A 6554-nucleotide genomic window follows, 5' to 3' on the forward strand; every position below is an offset into this window, starting at 1 on the left:
TTTTCGCGAAGTTCTTGGTCGCTCGGAATGTCGTGAAAAGATACTCCAATTTCTTTCCGGCCGCTCCATGATTTGCAGCGTGGTACGGTGGTGGTGGTGGTAAAAAACATTTATTTCAGAAGAAGTCTACTAGAGAGTGCCGACGTGGCCCATCGGCGTGTTAGAGTGGCAAGACCCTACTCCGGGACGCCAGTGGAGCTGGAAGCTGCCCGTGCGCGCTCCACCAAGGAGCGTTGTGCAGCCAAGGTAGAGCAGACGAGCAGGTGCTCCTCCCAAGCCTCTCTAGTTGGGATAGGAAAAGGGGATGAGAAAGGGACGGGATTAACTGGGCACGATGCTATGACGTGATGTGTGTCGGCGAGGACATGACAGGTCGAGCAGGTGCCATTGATTTCCGGCAAAAAGTGCCTGGCGACCGCCGGACTGATGAAGGTGTTCGTCTGCAGGTGGCGTAGCAGTCGTTCGTCCGCTTTCTCTAAACCGCGTGCGGGGTCCGGGTAGAGGCAGCGCGAAGCCCGGTAATAAGCCAAAATTTCGCGAAAGCGCGTCAGGTTGGTATTGCCAGATTCCGTCTCGGGACATGGAGGGGCAACGGCCCGGACAGGAGAAGCGCGGGCAGCGGCATTTGCCGCCTCGTTGCCGGGCAGGCCCGAGTGGCCTGGGGTCCAGACTATACGAATGGGATGAGGGTTAAAGCGCCAAGAGGCTGCCTGTAGCAGGCTAGCCGCCAGCGGGGCAATGGAACCCTGAAGGTACTGAGAACAGGCCGAGCGCGCGTCCGTCAGGATGGTGCGCGAGGCAGGGTGAGAGGCGGCCAAAGCTATGGCAACCTCTTCAGCGTGCGTTACTGTGTCTGCTCGAAAAGAGAGGCCATCGACGTGTTTGCCCTCTGTAATCACGGCAGCCGTGAAGTGACCCGAGGGGGAGGGACCCGAAACGTTCACGTAGAAAACACCAGGACGATCGGAGTGTCGCGTATGAAGGGCCGCGGCGCGTGCTAGTCTACGGCCAGGATGGAGGTCGGGGTTCATATTACGGGGTAGATGTTCCACCCATAGCTATTGACGCCAGAGCTCTGGTACCGGCTGCAGAGGGTCTTGGTCAGATATCGGGTTAAGGCCAAGTCTGTGTAGAAGACGGCGCCCTGAAGGCGTCTGCGACAGTCGATTGATTTGGTTAACGCGATGAGCTTCGCGCATCTCTGCAAAGGTGTTGTGTACCCCCAGAGGCGCGAATCGGCTGTTGGAAGTTGCAATAGGTAGGTCCAGAGCGCCTTTGTATACTGAACGAAAAAGGACGTCCAGCTGGTGCTCGTGTCGACGACGCAGGCGAAGGTAAGGCAAGGCGTAGAGGACGCGACTGGTCACAAACGCGTGGGCCAATCGGAGGGACTGAGACCCGCGGAGGCCGCCGCGCTTGGTAGAAACTCGCCGTATCATGCGGCTCACCTGTTCGCTGGTGCGTCTGAGGCCTGCTATTGTGCCCTTTGGATCCAAGGACGATGTGAGGTGAAGGTCAAGAACCCGAATATTTTGCACTGACGGGACGGGCCCGGACGGAAGAAAAATTCGAGGCGGCGGTAGTGGAGAGACTGAAAGAAGAGCCGATTTATCTGGAGAGCACTCCAGGCCGCATGAACCTGCGTAGGTGTCCACCAGAAGGGCAGCCTTTTGCAGGCGTTCTTCGATTTGCGCTAAGGAGCCGGTGTTGGTCCTGATTGTGATATCGTCCGCATATAGTGCATGTTGTATTCCCTCGACCTCGCTTAGAAGAGAGGGGAGGTTCATCATCGCCAGGTTAAAAAGCAGAGGAGACAGGACTGCCCCTTGAGTTGTACCCCGCGTGCCTAATAAGTACGGGCCGTGTTCGGTAGAATTACGGCGAATGAAGGCGGTGCGATGTGATAGAAAGGCGCGAATGTAGTTGAAAGTCTTCTGCCCGCAGTTTGTGGTAGACAGGTTAGTGAGTATAGTGCTGTGTTTGACGTTGTCGAACGCCCCGCGGAGATCGAGAGCGAGCACGGCTTTATCGTTATGGCGCATAGTAGTCGGCTCTATGATATCGTGTTGAAGCTGGAGCAGGACGTCCTGCGCCGACAGATGCGGGCGAAAGCCAAACATCGTGTCGGCAAAGGTCCTCCTGGCCTCCAAGTAGGCGGAAAGGCGTTCGCGAACCATGGTTTCCATGAGTTTGCCTGCGCAAGACGTAAGTGAGATGGGTCTCAGTGCCTCAATACTGTCACGGGGTCGTGACGTGGCCGAAGACAGGAGACTTCGTGTTGGGATTTAACTGTTTATTTGGGGGAACCTGTGCCCGATAAAAGGAAAGTCCAATTATAGCAGCAGTCTCACACAAATAACAGTCTCAGACTGATAGCGGCGAACGGAGCGTCGGCCTTCGATCAACAACTGACAAGCGGCGAAGCGCGTCGGCATTTATACTCTTGCCGTCGAATGTTCTAGCGTTATCGCTGGCGGTGGCGTAGGTTCCAGAACAATCTGTACCGCTCGCACAGTGGGCGTGATCTTATCGAAATGATCTACTACACTCCGGAACCTTCTCGAAAACTGCAGGCGCAGTTTGCGCTGAGAATCGTGTGGTGTTTTGGGACGATAACAAAAACTTGGGAAATGGAACGTGGCAATACTAACGGACTTTGCCGATTTGGGAATGAATGTCACGACCGATGTGGTCCATTCCGTTGGAAGCGGAGAACCGTCCCATATCGAATTTATAAGGTGGAGTAGCGAGAGGTGTGCTTGGTCGGGAAGATTTGCCAGGAGCGATACTGTGATTCCGTCGCGTCCAGGGGCCGTGCCCCGTCGCATTTTCGTGAGTGCAAATCGTAAATCAGAAAGCGTGTATGGGGCGTCGAGGTCGGTGTTAGGGGTGCCGAAATACGTATATGCTGGGCCTGCGGGATCAATTGTGCGGCAGATGTAGCGGTCACAAAGTTCTCGCGCGAGTTCATCCGTAGTGCCCTGAAAGGCATGCTGAACACGGTGGAGCTGGCGTTGCGTTTCTCCCCTGGTGGTGGAGGGATCGAGAAGGCTTCTAAAGAGTCGCCACGCACTCTTAGAGCTCATCTGGTTTGCAGCCTTCGAACAGGTGTCTGCCCAGTTAGCATCGGAAAGTTGTGCGGAGTATGCGGCCGCCTCTGCAGTGAGCGCCTCAATGCGAGCGCGAAGTTTCCGATTAAGTTTGTTGCGTTTCCAGCGCCTTATGAGCCCGCGGCGAGCGTGCCAAAGATGTAGGAGGTGTGGATCGATTGCAGGAGTCAAATTAGAGGTTGCAAGGGTGCGAGTGTTCGCTTGTTTCATATGAAGAGCGTATGATGCCCACGCTGCATATTCGGTCGAGTAGAGGCCGGCGGGGAATGGTTGCATTCTGAACTGAGTCCAATCGGTGAGACGGGCTTGGCCCCAGTGTTGGCGCATTTTCTGCCGCGGTGTGAACGAAATGCGGAGTAAAAAGTGATCGCTGCCTAGGGTTTCGCCTAAATTTTCCCATGTAGCATCGCGGATGTGACGGGTGAGGGAGAGGTCGGGGCATGTGTCTCGCGTGACCGAGTTGCCGGAACGTGTGGGTTGTGCCGGATCGGTAAGAAGCGTCAGGCTCAGCGAGGAAATGAGCTCCTTGAGCTCTCTCCCCCGGGCCTTCTCGTAGTGGTAACCCCAGTGAGGGCTGGGGGCATTAAGGTCCCCGATAATCACCAGTGGTTGTCGGGCCGCTATACGCAGCGCCCGATGGAAGAGATGCGCAAACGAAGCCCTCGCAAGGCGAGGGGGACAGTACACGTTTAAGATATGTATAGATGGTTGGCCCCTCCGCTGAGACAGCACTGATATCATGCAGTAGTCGTAAGGAAGATCCAGATCGAGGTCAATCTGTATCGCCGTGTAAGCTTTATGCACGAGGAGGCATGTGGTGGTGCCGCCTACATAGGAGCAGTATCCAGAAAGGGATGGAGCAGGGCCAGATTCTTGGAGCGCCAAGACGGCCGGCTGAGAACCAAGTGAGCTGAGGAAAAGGGAAAGATGTGAACGCTTTCGCCTATTCCCGAAGCCTCCAGGGTTCCACTGTATGATCTCGAATTTAGACGCAATGTTTGAACGGGACGTACGATTGGTAGCCATCGTGACTGTCTTAGGTTTTATATTTGGTCCTCCATGTCCCGCTCGGAATCCTCAGAGGCAGGGAGGGGCACGGAGGCCGGATTGTCGGACGGCGGTGTGGTGGTGGTAGCCACCTTACGACAACGCCGTGGAGCTGTACCCTCACTGCTCACCGAGCAGGAGCGGGAACGCGATGCCTTGGGTTGAAACTGGGTGATTGCCCAGGCTTGAATAGCCTGGGTAACCTCTACTACTATGCGTTGGACCGAGAAGGTGGTGAGTAGGTGATTAATCGAAGCTTCGACGCGCGTGAGGCGTTCCTCTACGCGCGGGGTGCGCTCTTCGCTAGGGAGAGTTTGGTTAGGGGTCAAGAGAACCTGAGGTGCCCCAGGAGCCTCAAGAGCTTCTGGAGTAGATGTGGCACCGGTTCCGAGTGCTGGAGTACACATGGCTGCTGGAACCGGCGGTTTAATGGGAGTGGACTTAGCGCGAGGACTAAGCTTGGACGTAGCTGGCGTAGCCGCCTGGACAGAGGAGGCAATACCGGATGGCCTTGCAGTACACTGTTGTTGGGGTTGAAGTCGCTTATTTCAGAGTTCGAGTTGTTTAGTTAAAAGAGAATTTCGCTTTTGAAGTGCCGCAACTTGCTGGCGAAGGGCCGCAAGTTCGGGAGAAGGAGGATCGACAGAAGGCGGTGAGAGAGGCTTAGAAGCAGCTTTCCCTGCCCAACTGCTCATCTGAGGTACCGCCGCTGGTGCTTCGAGCGGTGGGAATGCTTGAGTGTCGGCGTGGAGTGGTGGAGCCGAATGATGCAGGTTGGTGCTGCTGTCTGACTGTGACGAACATGAGGTGGTCCCTCGAGGAGATGTTGAGGGCTGCTTGCGTTTCCGATATTTTCGATATTTTGCCGTGCAGCCACTGGTCCCAGTCTCATGGGCGCCGTGGCAGAGGCACTTGGGGTGGCAGTCGTGGGCATTGAGACCTGCAGGTGCGGGAATTCCACATTTGGCACACTGGGTTGGAGCGGGGTGAGGACACTGAGGTGGTCGATGACCGATGGTACCGCACTTGGTGCAAACAGGGACCGTTTTCTTGTAGGCGCGGATATACGTCGCCACGCAGTGGTAGAAGAGGAAGCGGGGTAACTTCGTGCCCTCGAAAGTCACCACCGCCGCCGCGGAATCTCCGAGTTTGCGGACCGCAAGGATAGTACCTCGAGGCCAATACAGTTCAGACTTTATTTTCTGCGCGCTTTCAGCAGGGTTTACGTTGATGACGCCCTTGCATGTATCCCCTGGTGCCTTGGCGTGGCCTCGAACGGGCAGCTGCTGATCCCCCACTTGCAGCTGGAAGTCCCCGAGGAGTCGCTGTGCCATAAGCAAAATGGTGGTGCTACAGACCAAGATGTTCTGTTCCCAGATTGGCCACACTTGCATTTGCGTGGTAGTCCGGTCGCCGAGGTAGCTGCGGATGGCGTCGCCCGCGCGATCGGCTGGGACAAATGTGCGTAGCTCGCAGGGAACGCGAGGTTTCACTACCACGATGTAGTCGTCGCGAGAGAGGCGAGGAGTTTGACGCGGACGCCACTTGCGTTGCTTCGCTGGCTGCGAGGACGGAGCAGAGGTAGGCACACCACCGGAGGGATGGCGCGCCGGCGTTCCTTGCAAGGCTGGGGAATGGTGGCCCGCTGTGGCGTCTCGTTGTTGTTGAGACGCAGACTTCGATTTCGCTTGCTTGCGTTGCCACAGTCTCACCATGTCGTCGAAGTATTCATCTTCTGATGGCATAGTGTTTTCGGAGGATGAAATCCCCATGGACAGCGTTTGGCTTGAGGCAGGATCATAGCCCGTAACCACGTTAGAGGCCGCCATCGCCGGGCTGAGAATCTTAGCGAGGCGGCGTTGTAGCCGGGAGTGAAGGACGTTCCTCAAGTTGTCAAAACTGGACCCACCTGGACGAAGGTGTTGTCTAGGCGAAGCGGAGAACTTGGCGGTGACGATAAATCCAATTTCAGGGGTACCAAGGTGGATGTCCGCAGAAATAGCAGGAAATCTACGGAGGCGATGGGGAGTGCGTCTGTCACCATCGAGCGCTCGCAGCGCCCCCCCGCGTGGTACGCAGCAGTACGGCATTGTGGAGCGTTCGGGGCGCAGTCAAACTTCTGACCATGCATGCGCAGTCGCCTTTCTTTTTACGGCAGTGCTGCAGATAACAAAAATACAGCGTTTAGGCACGATTCCTTGCAGCAAGCTGATTCCTTAACGATGTAACACTTTTAACAAAGAACTTACCCGAATCGAACTTGATACAGTCACGGTTGTCTCAGCGAGCGCTGCAGTTAACGAAGCTCTTGGGGGAGACTATCGTGCCAGAAAAAACATCAAGGGCAAGCAGAAAACACAATGGGCCAAGCAGAGTTTTACATCGAGCACGGCAAAC

Source organism: Rhipicephalus microplus, chromosome 7, assembly GCF_043290135.1.
Source record: "Rhipicephalus microplus isolate Deutch F79 chromosome 7, USDA_Rmic, whole genome shotgun sequence".
NCBI lineage: Eukaryota > Metazoa > Arthropoda > Arachnida > Ixodida > Ixodidae > Rhipicephalus > Rhipicephalus microplus.